Source organism: Ursus maritimus, unplaced genomic scaffold (assembly GCF_017311325.1).
Source record: "Ursus maritimus isolate PB19 unplaced genomic scaffold, ASM1731132v1 scaffold_12, whole genome shotgun sequence".
In the NCBI taxonomy this organism is placed as follows: domain Eukaryota; kingdom Metazoa; phylum Chordata; class Mammalia; order Carnivora; family Ursidae; genus Ursus; species Ursus maritimus.
Genome location: NW_024423564.1, coordinates 20,286,927 through 20,301,517, shown reverse-complemented (window position 1 = coordinate 20,301,517; position 14,591 = coordinate 20,286,927).

Sequence of the window (14,591 nt, the reverse complement as noted above, 5' to 3'; positions counted from 1 at the left end):
CAGGCAAGTAAGATTCAATACTTGACCTCAGGCCTTTACAATTAGTTGGAGATTGACAGACATAAATTGTCAACAGTGAGACAAAGTGGTAAATGTGATGGTTAGAATAGAATGCTAGGTAAAAAAATTGGAAAAACATGCAGCTTAGGTTGAAAGCAAAAATGAAGGTGTTTCTATGTGTTGTGTGATCTGAGATGAGAATTGAAGATGGTTTAGGTCTGAGACACTAAGGTAAAGTCAATAGGATGGATAGTGACCTAAGGCGGAAGAAAGAGAAGTTGGGAGACTCCGTATGTGGAGAATGTGGTGAAGTCAGGGCTGCAAGTAATTTAGTGTGGCTGACATGGTGTGAAGTATGAAGTGGACAGAGAGTGAGACAGAAGAGCTAGTAGAATCCAGGAAATCCAGGTAATTAAGGGCCTTATGTATCATTCTAATGAATATTAATCTTATCCTGAAGATATTGGACAATGCAATGAACAATTTTTAAGTAGAGAAGTGAGAAAATGCTTGTATTTTAGACCCTTTTTGGGTAATTTGGAGAACACCTAACAGAGTGAAAACCTAGTGTGTGGGGATAAGGCCATCTGACCAGAGGCAGTTAAAACACTAAACTGAAGAAATTAAATAACTTAGATATAAAGAGTTAATTTTATCAAATATCTATGTAATTCAGATTTTTCTTCAAAAAATTTCCAGATTATTGCCAACTTAATTTGCCTGGTTTGTCACAGACCTATAAAAGGTCTAGCAGAATTTATATAAATGAAACAAGATTTATTCCTTCTCTAAATAGTACAAGATTTCAGGGAAAAAAATCTATAATGCTTTACCAATGAAGGGAGATAAGGAAAATACAATGTCAAGAAAATTCTGACTTAAATTATTATGAATAAACAAAGGTGAGGTGTCATGACAGCCTGAACATTGTTTCAAAAGTCACTAATATTTGATAGCTAGTGATTTGTTCAATGTTTATCCAAGAGATGGGTTAATGGCGATTTTGTAGATATGGCAGGCATCCAATCAGTTTTCCAGCAGGACAACATCATCATTTGATAATGTCATTGGTTCAGTTATGGTTAACGTAGGAAGAGTGAGAAGTGAGTCTTCAGAACGTTCTGTCCATTAAAAGAGGGGACTTGAAGAAAGATTCAAGGAGAAGAATTTATGTGTATTTTCAGCTTTAGATGTACTTGTATATTGAAAGATGGGAAGCAAAAAAGAATATAAAGCCAATCTCCAAAGACAAGTTCTGATCTTTCCTCCTACTTGAGAACAATTAACACAAAATTTCATGGTGGTAGTTTAGGTTGAGCTACCTAAAAACACATATGTTTTAAATGGGTGTCCTTATATGATATTTCCCATTATAAAACATAGAAAATATCAACACTGTTTGGAAGGCCTAGATACCACGAATCTTTGTTTAAGCTCTGTGTTGTCCAGCTCATCTAGTCACATCTGGAAAGAACCAAATGTGAGATGTCTTATTTTGAACAGACACTTGACATTGCTATCAGATAAAATTACAAGCTAGAATTCTATACAAAGTCACATTGTAATTAAGCTCTTCTAATTGAATACTTTATCTTTTTTAATAGTTACCCTTGCCTTCAGTTTATTAGTAAACATTATCTAATAAAGTACTCTATTATATAGGAAAGTTTGAGCAAAAGGGAAATTGTTTGGGGAAATGAGTAAGCAATGAATAGAATTTGAAATGAAATGTTGTCTTGTGGCAGCCCGGCAGTTATGTTCCTTCACAGAGTAAGTGCTTAGTATCCATTTTGTTCATGTAGAAGGCATCTCTAGTGATTCAGAGGAGATAGAGAAGCAGGTCTTAGAGCTCTCCAGTTTCCTATAAAATACTGCATTGAAAAAATGAATAAACATATAGTTAGATGTTTAAAGGATAAAGTGATTTTATTTCCACTACTGGTCATAAGGTGATGAGTGAATGAATGGGTTGTACTTTGGCTATATGGTTTCTGGCCTTAGGAAGACTATCTTACAGTCAGCTTTGCCACATTCTACTTGATTGGACTTTCTTGTAGGGAGATAGCCCAGTCCTTGACTGTAATGATTCACTTCTTGAGTTTATATATATATTCCAAGAGAGTGGTCTCTATTTCCATCTCAGAGATCAGGTGACCTTCTCACACAAACAAAAGTCAGGATATGTGTTTTGAAAAGTAAGAATATATTTAATACTACAAATAGAAGTTGCTATGTCATAATAACCTATTGCTGTGTGACAAATTACCCTGAAACTGAGTGGCTTACAACAACAAACATTTATGATCTTAAAGCTTCTGTGGGTCAGGAATCTGGATGTGGTGTGGCTGAATGCCTCTGGCTCAGGGTCTCTGACAAGGCCAAAGTGAAGGTGGTCAGGGTTGCAGTTATCTCAAGGCTCCATCAGCGGTGGATCTTCCAAGCTCATGCAAGTGGTTTTTGGTTGGACTCAGTTCCTACTGAGTTGTTGGACAGAAGGCGTTAAGTTCCTTGCTATGTGAGACTCTCCACAGGGTAACTCGCAACATGGCCCCTGGCTTTCTTCAGAGTGAGTGAGCAAAAGAGTGAGGGAGCGCAGCCCAAGACGGAAGGCACAATCTCTTTGTGACCTAATCCCAGAAGTGGCATCCCCTAACTTGTGTTATATCCTAGTTGTTAGAAACCAGTCACTAGGTCCAGCCCACACTCAAGAGGAGAGGTACACAAGGGCCTGTATACTAGGAGGTAGGGATCACTGGGGCTATCTTCTACAAACTGGAAAATTGACAAGTGGGAATTCTTCTCTGAGCCCCCTCTCTGAGTCAAATTCTTGCAGCCAAGATTCTCAATATTCTTTTTTCATTGGGATCCCTATCCTGAATCTCCCAATTCCTTCACTTTTCATCGGGTTTTTCCAGAACAGCGTTTGAGTATCTGCTCCTTAAAGCCATTAGCAGTGCCTAAAATTAGATTGGGGTTTTAATCTCAGAGATGAGTATACTAGCTCTGACCTATGTTCTCTTGACCTAACAATTTTGAGGATTTAGAAAAACTTTAGAACCACCTTAGAACGTTTACACATCCATTACCAATTTTCAGTTCAGGGGATATGGAATGTGGTTAAGACTCTGGGACAGAGGATTTAGAAGATTTAACGCTGGCTTTGTTTGACTTCTAGGCAAAACTCATTGTCCTTCAGCCACACTTTACTATTGTTCTTGGAACCTGCTTTATGGCAGGAATGCACATGAGGAGGAAAAATGTCTTGAACTTGCTACCACCCAGGCTATTACATCTTTCTGATAAATACCAGGCTGCAGTAACTGGTGAACATTTCTCTCATTAGGTTTGGGTAATTAATTGCAGAGTCTTGGTGCCTTCTTTTGAGAAAGGCGCAGTATATAAACCACATTTTGTAAATAAAAATATGTCTGCTGCATCTGCTTTGAGAATAAATGCTCAATTTCAAGACTGCAATTTGGCAATGTGTTCTAAATTTGTCTATTCTGTTATGAATAGAGCAAGGTCAACGGTTTAATTAGTTCAGCATTTATCAAGCACCAGTGCTGCCAAGCATGATGCCAGGGCCGGGGAGTATGAGGATGAGTTATACCCAGTCTTGCCCTTGTAGAGTTCTCAGTCTATTGGGAGGAACAGTCAGGTAAACCAATAATAACAACATAATGTGATAAAGCAGAGCTGCATATGGAGGGCAAAGGGGGCATAGAGAAGACGGTTCTAACTCTGCCTGGGGATTTGTGTTCTATAGCATCCCTTAGAATACAAACACCAGAATGTGTGGCATGTTCAGGAGGAGGAACAGGGGTGCTTGTAGGCTGTACAGTGGTTTTTCAGCAGCCCTATCTCCAGAGGGAAAGGAGAATTACGTCTTCACTGAATATTCAAGTTTTTAGTAATTACTAAAGTATTATCTCTAGAAGGTGGAAAACAGTTTAATTTTTACCATGGTAATCCTGTGTTTGAAACCAGCTTCTAAATGGCAAGTGGCAAATTGAACTTTTCTAATAAACTATTAGCCAAGAAGGCCTTTTAGCAGGAGGTACTTTATTTACATCCCTGAAAGTGGTCCTAAAAGAGACTAGAGGGTATGTATTAGGAATACTCTGTGTTTAGCACCGTGTATAGCGGTGTCAGCTTCCTCACAATTTAATGCATTCACGTATGCATTCACTTATGGTTTTCATGAAAAATACCAGTTATGCTAGGATTAGGATAGTACTATTACTATTAGTATGGTACTCGTGTTCCCTTCCTAGGACTGCCGTACAAAGTACCATAAACTGGGTGACTTAGAACAAGGTGTTAACAGAGCCAGGCTTCTTCTGAAGTTTCCAGGGGAGAATCCTTCTTTGTTTCTTCCAGCTTCTGGTGGCCCCCGGTGTTTCTTGGTTTGCAGAGCATCACGCTAATCTCTGCCTCCGTACCTCCATGGCCTTCTCCCAATCCTGTGTTCCTGTATTTTCTCCTCTTGTTATAAAGAAACCAGTCATTGGATGTAGGACTCACTCTAAATTCAGAATGATTTTGTCTTAAGGTCATTAATTAATTTTACATCTGCAAAGACTCTATTTCGAAATGAGGTCACATTCTAGGTTCTGTGTGGATATGAATTTGGGGGAATACTGTTCAACTCACTATAGCCAGATGTATAGAAAGGGCAAAAGATTTGTTTGTAGCTCAAGGATAAAAAGTATCCTTCTTCACATTTAAAAAATGCATGTATTTCTTCATATTGTTTTATACTTGGTGGTGGAAAGAAGAGTATGGAAAGGGCAGATTTTAAGGGTAGTTAGGCAACATTGGATAGAGAGAAGGAGATTTAACATGTGGAAGAATATGAAATGTGTAGGATTGGAATGTCAAGCACGGAGTGCTGTGATGACCTAACTGGCCCGAAATTGTCCACCCAAAAGTGTTTACAGATATTTAGAATGGAAGTCAGCAACTTGATTCAAAACAGGTAAGTTAGGAAGTGCCTGGATGGCCCAGTTGGTTGAGCGTCTGACTCGTGATTTCGGCTCAAGTCACGATCTTGGGGTCATGAGAAGGAGCCTTGTGACTGGTTCCACACTGGGCATGAAACCTACTTAGGATTCTCTCTCTCCCTCTGCCCCTCCCTCCCCCTCCCTCTCTAAAAACAAAACAAAACAAAAACAACAAAAACCAGGTAAATTAGTTTCCTGAGAGATGGGAGGGTAAGGGCCATTGGAAAGTTCTAAACCACTGAAACTCTCAGTATGGACTTGGCAGTTTGTTTTTTTCTACACTGTAAGTCTAATATGCCATCCTCTCAGTCTTATTTATACCTCTATTTAATGAAAATCAAATCAAATCAATAATTATTTATTGAATAACTGCTTGCAAGGAAAGATACTAGATTACATATAAAGAAATATAAAACACAGTGGTTTCTTTAAGAAGCTTAGTTGTGGAGATAATTGAAATAGAAATGGTAAGGTAACTGACAGGTAACTATACATAGTTACATATGTTACTATACATATACGTGGTAATACATAGTTACATAGTAATACATAGCTATATAGTTACTATACATATACATAGTAAACATATATTAAGGCCTTACTGCAATTCACAGTTTGCAATTCGGAGGAGTGAAAGCTACTGTAGGTATTTTGAGAACAAAGGAGTCGAATGCAGGCAGTTGGAGGCTCATATAATAGTGGAAGGGCTGCGGGGTGCTGGCTTTTAGGCAACCCGGAAGTGCAGGGGCTCCAGGGAAGACACACTGAGCAGCTCAGCTGTCTGCAGCTTTGCAGTGGCTGGTTCTTGTGGAGTTCTCCGTCTGCTGGGGGAAATAATAAGGTACACTCATAATCGGAATAAAATGTGATAAGTGATATGATAGGTTATGTACAGAGTGCAGAAGGGGTACTGGGAAGGGAGTGCCACCGGCCCAACCCCACTTTTGCTAACTGAGAGTACCCACTCATCTAGCAGCAGTTGCTGCGGGGGGGAATGATGACTTGTGCAATTCTGCCTTCCGGTTCTGCCCCTTATTGGTAGAATCCAGTGAGCCCTACTGAAAAGAGCCTGGACATGTAATTTTAGGATTTCATCCTCTTCTATGCAGGAGAGGGCTTAGGACGGCAGTGATGCTTCTGAGCTCAACAGAAACGTCTGCTACAGTGGCCAAGAAGAGCAACCTGGAAGAAGGATATAATGTGAGCCTTGAGGAAAGGTAGGATTGGATTAAAAAGGAAGAATAAACATATATATTCCAGGTGGGACTAGGGCTTTAGGTATCCCAGAATGTGGTCAGGGCACAGTGATTGTGGGAAATTGGAGCGAAGTGGGAAGTGTCAGTGAATGACAGAGTTGTAGAGGTATGAGAAAACTCAGTGCTGGGTTTGAGGGATCGGAATTGATTTTAAGTCGGTGGATTCCGATTTGTGGGCCTGAGACCTCTGGGGACTCCGGAGTTATTACTGTAAGAGGCTCTCTGATCCACATATCCAGAGCAGGCGTAGCCCAGACCCTGAATAAATGTGTTTATCACATGTATCTGAGCTACCGTTTGTACTGGACTGTAGGTGATAGGACTTAGTAAAATACAAATTAATTGTATATGTCTAACTGATAGCATTTTATCATCAATATTTTCACTTAAAGTGGTCTAATAGTAAAACTGTCATCATGTGGTGATCTGGACAAAATTGTTGATATTGTCAAGGGGTTTTCATACTTAACAAGTTTAGGATTGCTACTCTAGGCAATACGAGTGAAAATAAAAGTGAAATGATGGCTTAGGGAAATCAATCTGATTGCGCACCATAGATTTAAAAGTGGAGACTAAAGGTAGCTAAACCAATGAGAAACCTCTGTGGGAGTTAAGTTTGGGAAAACCAGTGAGCTGAGAATAAGCAATTCCTAAAGCACACTGTGATGTGTGACAGTGAGTACAAATTAAGATTGGTGCACCCACTATGAATTTATTGTCTCTCAGATACAAATCCACACTGCAACGTGCTCTGTGAGAGTGGAGCTGGGCTCCGCATGCCAGCTGACACGTTGTTAAGATTTGTCAGTTGGGGGTGCTGCAGGGACACTGGAGAAAGGACTATCCTTCACCCAGGGTGTGCCTCTCTGGACTCCTGCAGCACACATAGCCTCTCCAAGGTCTGGCTTTTGTCAGATGTGCAACTTCTCTAGCACCTGGTTCCTGTAGCACGAGTTCCTGCAGCGTGGTTCTTTAGGGACCCGTTCAGGTGGCTTTGCAACAGAGCCACCAGTGAAGAACCACACTTGTGGATGGCTTCTCCCAAAACTTTAGAGGGCAGCTTTACAGCAAGTTCTGCTGGCACGGCCCCTCAACAACTTCTCTACCATCCCATGAGCCATGACTGTACCCTCTCCAGTGAGGTCTGGATCAGCCCTAGTGATGACGATTCTTTAGTGGGGCACTAGGTTAGCCCTAAGGGTAGTGACAGTTCCTTTATCTGCTCTTTCTGTATTCTTTTTAATGTAGCAGTTTATTTTATTTAATTTTTTAACATATTATTTATTTGTCAGAAAGAGGGAGCACAAGGAAGGGGAGCAGCAGGCAGAGGGAGAGGGAGAAGCAGGCTCCCGACTGAGCAAGGAGCCCAATGTGGGACTCCATCCCAGGACCCTGGGATCATGACCTGAGCCGAAGGCAGACGTTTAACGGACTGAGCCACCCAGGTGTCCCTCTTTCTGTGTTCCCTAGTGGTCTTTTCTTTGTTTTCTTTTTTCTTTCCTTTTCTTTTCTTTTCTTTCTTTTTTTTTTTTTTTGCTTCCTACTAGCCAATACTGCCTTGAATTTAATAAACATTTATATTAAACATCCCCAGTCAAATACCTGTATTTCTGTCTCCTGATCTGCCCCTGACTGATGTAAACAGAATCTAACTTTGCTGGACGTCCATAATTAAGCAACATCTTTCACATCTCTCTTTATTTGAAAATATAAAAGGCTGTGTGTTGTAGTCCAATAAGGTCCTGTTATTACCCATATTTTTCTTGCTGCTGGAGAGAAGTAAAAGCAACATCATATGAGCTTTTTGAAGGCTGCAAACATAATGAGTTTCTTGAAGTTCTTTATAAATAGAAAGTAACAAATTAACATTGTTTTTGAAATCTTTTCTATGCTTGATAGCAGGGTGATAGAAATTTTATTTATTAATTCTTCTAGTCGTTCATTCATGTCTTCTCAGTTATATAGTGACACTTTTTATTGTTATTGCTGAAATCCATCTGGGATTATGATGCTCAGGATTTCATCATTAAAACATATGTTTATACCCTCCTACTTGGGAAATTTTAACAGCAAGTTATCAGGTATTGTATTTTCATATGTTTGATGACATTTATTTAGACCTTATAGCCTCAGAAGGTCAAGAGACTTTTGAGTTTACCTCGTTTGTTCGCAGATTTGTGCTTAAATACATACTTCTGCTTGAAAATTACTGGGTAGCTGAGGTTTGGATTTACGAATACTACATATGAATATATATTGAAAATGTCAGTGAGTTAAAGTGTGTTTATGTGCTTGTGTGTGTTTGTGTGTATATGTGTGTTGGGTGGAGGCTGACAAAGGAAAATGTGTTTCTTCTTCTTGATACTTTAATGACTAAAAATAGCCCAGATCACAAATTAGCAGATTTAGCAACATTAGGCTTTTATTATGAAATAAAATAATACCAATTCTCTCATGAAGATGAAGGCATCTGTATATTGTCAAATTTATACAGATATACAGTTCATGTTGCACCACTTTGGTTTTATGAAAGACCTTCATTAGTATGGCAATGGCTTTTTCCATAAAAGCAAAAATCCTCTTCAGATTTCTTTTAGTTAGAGAAAACAGGTACTAATGTAGATCCTCCATAAAAGGAAAGTGACTTCTCCTAAGTGGGGAGGAGCACCTGTCGTTTAACTGGTGTTCATTCTTTTCCAGGACACCTTTCTCTACTAGGTGTGATAAAATTGAAACGTGTTTTTTGCCCCTGCCTTTGAAAGGGCTCTATACCAGGTTCAGAACTCTAGAAAGTCTAAGGAATGCTTAAGTGGGATTTTCAAGGTTGACGATCAATATAGGATTCAAGGACACTTAACCTTGCTTTGTTCGATCTATTACAACGTTAGTGATGTTACCCAGCATGTTTGCTAGATGGCGCTAGAGTTCATCCCTCTTATCTAGACTTGCCTTCGCACGTCCTCTAAGAGCAGTCCTTTATTTTTAGTCATATTGTAGGATTTAAAAACTTACTACCTTAAAAATGTTATTTATTATCCATAGAGTGTTACTTTGTCTAACATTATTTAACATATTATTCTCCTCTGGCCTTTACATGAGAAGATCTGACAATGCAATATAAAAATGTTTTCTTTGAATATTCAGTTTAAGGGAGTAGAAGACTAAACATGTCCAGAAGGAGCCTTTTCAGAAAAAAAATTCTTAGTGAAAATTGAGCTTTCTATATGTGTTTATACTTGAAAATTGAGTAGGGAAATCAAATCGTTTCATGCTTATTTTAAGCTTAAAAAACATCTTTGCCTCAATTATTTCACTGTTTTAGTTGAAAGGCCCCTGTGACCCATATATGCATATAAACACAGTCTCTCTTGACCAGGAGGGGGATTTGAAATGAAGAAAAAAAATCAATTCTGAGATGTCGTTTTTACTTAGTCATAAATAAATGCCACATTTTTGAAGAGGTAATATCTTAACATTTGTTATTTTCTTTATCTGTTTCAATTAAAAATTATATTACAAATAGACATATATTTATATATAAAATAAGTCCCCTGCCCACTTCCTTCACTTCTCTTCATCTAATCTGACTTTATAGAGGTAACTGCTGTTAACAGTTTGATGTCTGCTCTTTAATAAATTTTTCTAAACATGAAACATAAATAGATGTTTTTTGTATTTTTGGATTATCTCTCTGTATCTTTGTATGTTATCTTCTGATCTGTCTATAATATGGTTTTAACCTTTAAATACCCAGCTGTCCTCTGATCTAATTACATGGGAAAAAGACAGTTTAGAGTCCAAGAAGATAAGTGAAAGTAATATGAATCTTACTCCAGTCTTTCATAGAAACAGTCAAAGGAGAGAACATTCCTAACCCATCAAAAAATTTCTTTCAAAAATTTTTTTCCCTGAGTCCTTATTGTCAACGTTTTTCTCACCTATAGCAACGCTTTAAGACTCACTCCTTTCTTACCCCAAGCTTTCTAAATTTTTCACCTAATTTAGTCCAGACCAACCCTCCTGTCTTTTCTCCTCTCTCTGGTATAGTTCTGTATTATGTCCATAATTTTTTTTCTCTTTCTTTAACATCTAGATTTTACAGAACAAATTAGGGTCTTCAAGCTGATTGAGAAAACAAGTCAGTCATATCTCTCTTGTAATGGAGATGGAGAGGGTAGAAGATGGTAACATTATAGAATCTTTTCTTTTTAATCCCACTCAACACACACACACACAGACACACACACAGACACACACACAGACACACACACACACATGTGCGTGCTCACATATCCAGATTTCTTTCTTTTTTAGTTACATAAATGGAAAAATCATACTAAATATGTTGTTTTATATTTTGCTTTTTGAGTAATCTCTAATTTTATGGTATTATTCTAAGAATATTCTGGTAGACACATTTGTGCATTTCTAAAGACACTTAGAATTAGAATAACTGGTGTGTAAATTTAAAATTTAATTGATAATGCCATACTGCTTTCCTAAAAGATGCTGCTGATTTATGTTCCCATCAGTAATGCACAAGGATATTCATTTTCCTATTACTTGCAAATACTGCTTAATATCAATTCTTAACATTTTCCAACCTGAATATTAAAGTTACCTTATTAAATATTTTCAATCTTTTAATCAAATTAATGAATGTATATTGTTTGTAAAGTAATATAGAACCATAAATTTATATTTTTAAAAACAGCATTTTTTTAAAGATTTATTTATTTGAGAGAGAGAGAGCTCGAGTGGGGAGGAGAGGGAGAAGCAGGCTCCCCACTGAGCAGAGAGCCCAACATGGGGCTCAATCCCAGGACCCTGCGATCATGACCTGAGCAGAAGTCAGATGCTTAACTGACTGAGCCACCCAGCCGCCCCTTTTCCAGTGTTCTTGTTCTGAAATTCCTATTAGTCAAATGTTGAATCTCCTAGATTGACACTTATTTGTATAGGACACATTTTGCTGTGATAAATTTCTGTTGTGATGTCTCATTACTTAACCCAACAACTGTTGTTTCATACTCCTGTTCGAAGTGAGTTGAGTGAAAGTAGATCTGTTCCACATGGTCACACAGGTACCCAGCTGATACAGCTGCGGTGCTGGTTACTATTTGCTGCAGAGTTGGTTATTATGACAGGAAAGAGAGTGGAGAACTTTCTCTCAGCCTAGAGGTAACGCATATCTCTTCTGCTCAAATTTCATTGGCCTTAACTAGTCACATGACCCTGCCTCATCCCAAGGATTCTGGGAAATGTAGTGGAATATTTAATGAGTATAGCTATCTTTGCCACAAATCTAGAGGGCTCTCATCTTTTCTCTTTAATTTGTCAGCTCTGGTTTTTGTTTCTTATGACAGCCATAATTTAATCTTTCAGTCTTAAAAAACTAATTCTTCTAAATTTTTCAGTCACATTTTTAATTTCTAAGAGTTCTTTCCTCTCATGGTCTTTACTTTTTTTAAACATATTTTTCCTTCTGATTTTGTGAATTCATTATGTTTTCTTATTTCTTAGAAGATACTAATTTTAGTTTTAACTTTTTTCTTTTTGCCACCTACCAATGCATTACCATTGTTTCTTTAAATTCCTCCTTTCTGTTTTTTCCAGGAGGTGGTGGTGGGGTGTTTTTTGTTTTTGTTTTCTTTCTCTTCTTTCTTTCTTTCTCTTTCTTTCTTTCTTTCTTTCTTTCTTTCTTTCTTTCTTTTTTTCTTTTTTTTTTTTTTTTTGGCTTTTCTTTCCTATTGGAGGCTTTCCTAAAGTGTCTGGTGATTTTTGACTCTCTTTTTATATTTATGACACTACCAGAGTCTCTTCTAATCCCAGAATATTTGAGGTGAATAAGCCTGCTGCCAGTGTTCTGGTAGTTAATCGAGGAAAAAGAGTATGCTAGCCCACCATCTAGTACAAATAGTTTCACTTGACTGCCCTGTTTTTAGTCTAGGGTTGTGGCAGAATGACTAGCTTGCCACCTATATCCACGCTTTTGCATTCATGATATATGGAGTTATTGGAAGCAGCTCTCCAGCCAAACCTATATTTTCTAGCCCCTGTTATATTTAGGTCTATCTAGGTACCCAATCCATACACCTCTGCACGCTTTATGATTCCTTTTTCAGCTGCTTATAATAGAGATAAACCTTAGGCAAACTTTCAAATTTACATTTTGAAGATGGCAGTGTTTCCATTTGGATGCCTAACTGACTCTGCAGAAGATGTATTTGTTAGTTTCACATTGCTACTATTACAAATTACCACAAACTTTGTGGCTTCAATCCATACAGATTTATTATCTTACAATTCTAAAGGTCCAAAGTCTAAAATGGATGAGCAGGGCTATGTTCTGTTTAAAGGCTCTAGGGGATGGATGCCTGGGTGGCTCAGTTGGTTGAGCGTCTGGCTCTCGATTTTGGCTCTGATCATGATCTCAGAGTCAGGAGATCAAGCCCCCTGCATCAGGCTCTGTGTTCAGCAGGGAGTCTGCTTGAGATTCTCTCTCCTTCTGCCCCTTCCCCCACCCACCCCCACTTTCTCTCTCTTTCTCTAAAATGAAAATAAATAAATAAATCTTTTTTAAAAAGGTTCTGGGGAGAATCTCTTTCTTTGTTTTTTCAGCTTCTAGAGGTGACTTGAATTCCTTGGCTCAGAGCCCTTTGCTTGCATCTTTCTGACCTCTGTCTCTATTGTCACATCTCTTTCTCTCACTCTGAGTCCCTGCCTCCTTATAAAGACCATTGTGATTATACTGGGCCCACCTGAGTGTCCAGGATACCCTCTCCATCTTCAAGATTTTTAAATTGGTATTATCTACAAAGTCCCTTTTTACATGTAGGGTAACATTCATGGATTTGGGGGATTAGAATGTGGAGATGTTGGGGAGGCATCCTACTGCCTCCCACAGAACAAGACTGTCCTGTTCACCTGTTTTGCACCAACGGCCATTACATGAGAAACACACACACACACACACACACACACACACACCCAAAAAACCCCAAACGTTTATCATATAAAAGTAACAAAATTGGGGTAATTATTTGCTACAGCTTTTAGCAATATGTTAACTAATACAGGCTTGTAGTGGGGTACACCATAACAAAAGCTTAAAATAACAACACTGAGTTGGGGGTTAAATAGTGAATGTTGAGGAAACAGATTTTGTAAATCTCTTGTTCGTGTTAACATGGCAGGCAGACAGACCCAGTTCCTATGGAGTCTATAACTCTAGTGAAAATGACTGGGAAGAGCCAAGAGTGTGCGTTGATCGTTTATTGATGCATTTAACAAGATATTTAAAAGAAAGAAATGAGTCGTGTGCAGAATTAAAGACTAGACAAATTTCAGAAATTTGTGGCCTTTCAGACTTAGAAGAATCAACTGCTTCTAGACACTAAACTTTGGGAAATAAAGACTACAAAAGGCTTTGAATGGAAAAAACACATTAAGAGTTCCCAGTTAAACAAATGATTCATCCTGGCAGCAAATATCACATTAAGGATATTACCTTCCCTTTAAAGATATTGTTTCATATGGCCTCAAGGTAGATTCCATTAAGTTGCTAGAGAAAGAGAAATAGCCTCGAGAAGCAACAAATTATAGGAGGCTTGGATTTATGACTTTGGGGGTGGTTGTGGGCACTAGGAACTGATCAGAAACAAATAGATTGGAAACCTATTAAGATTTTTGGAGAATTGTATAACTTAAGAAACTATGATGTTGGCCTACAAAAAGCATGTGATGGTAAAATAACCATGGAAACCCCAAGATTTCACCCCAGACTAAGAAACTGAGGCCCAGAGTGCATAATCCCTAGAGCCTTTATTTGTATTCACTTTCCTTTGCATGCTACTCATCTTCCTTTGATACCAGTTCTAGTTAGTTTCCCGAGTTAAGGAGATTCAATGCATTAAGCAACTTTTTATTTGGCAAAAAATTATAACAGCCCAGACAACAAAGAAGTCTAAAACCCTACATCCCATTATATCTAAAAAGGCAGGTTCCTTTCTCCAGAGAAACTACACTTGGGGAACTTTCATAGGAACTGGACTTTGCTATAGAACTTTCATAGAATTAGAGCTTGGAAAGAGCTAGAAAACAGATGGTATGTATTCCAGAGGCTGTCACACTTTTTCAGACTTTATAAGAAAGCTGTGTCACTTAGGACTACTCTACGCTTTTTGTTTTAGAGTTACCTGATAATCTTTGTACAACAGATTTCATCACCTGGCACAGGACCATTCTTGATGAGTGAATGATACTAAAACATTGCCATCCTATATGACAACATCACAAGGCATTGTGGCCAAAAACAGATTACTGGTTGATT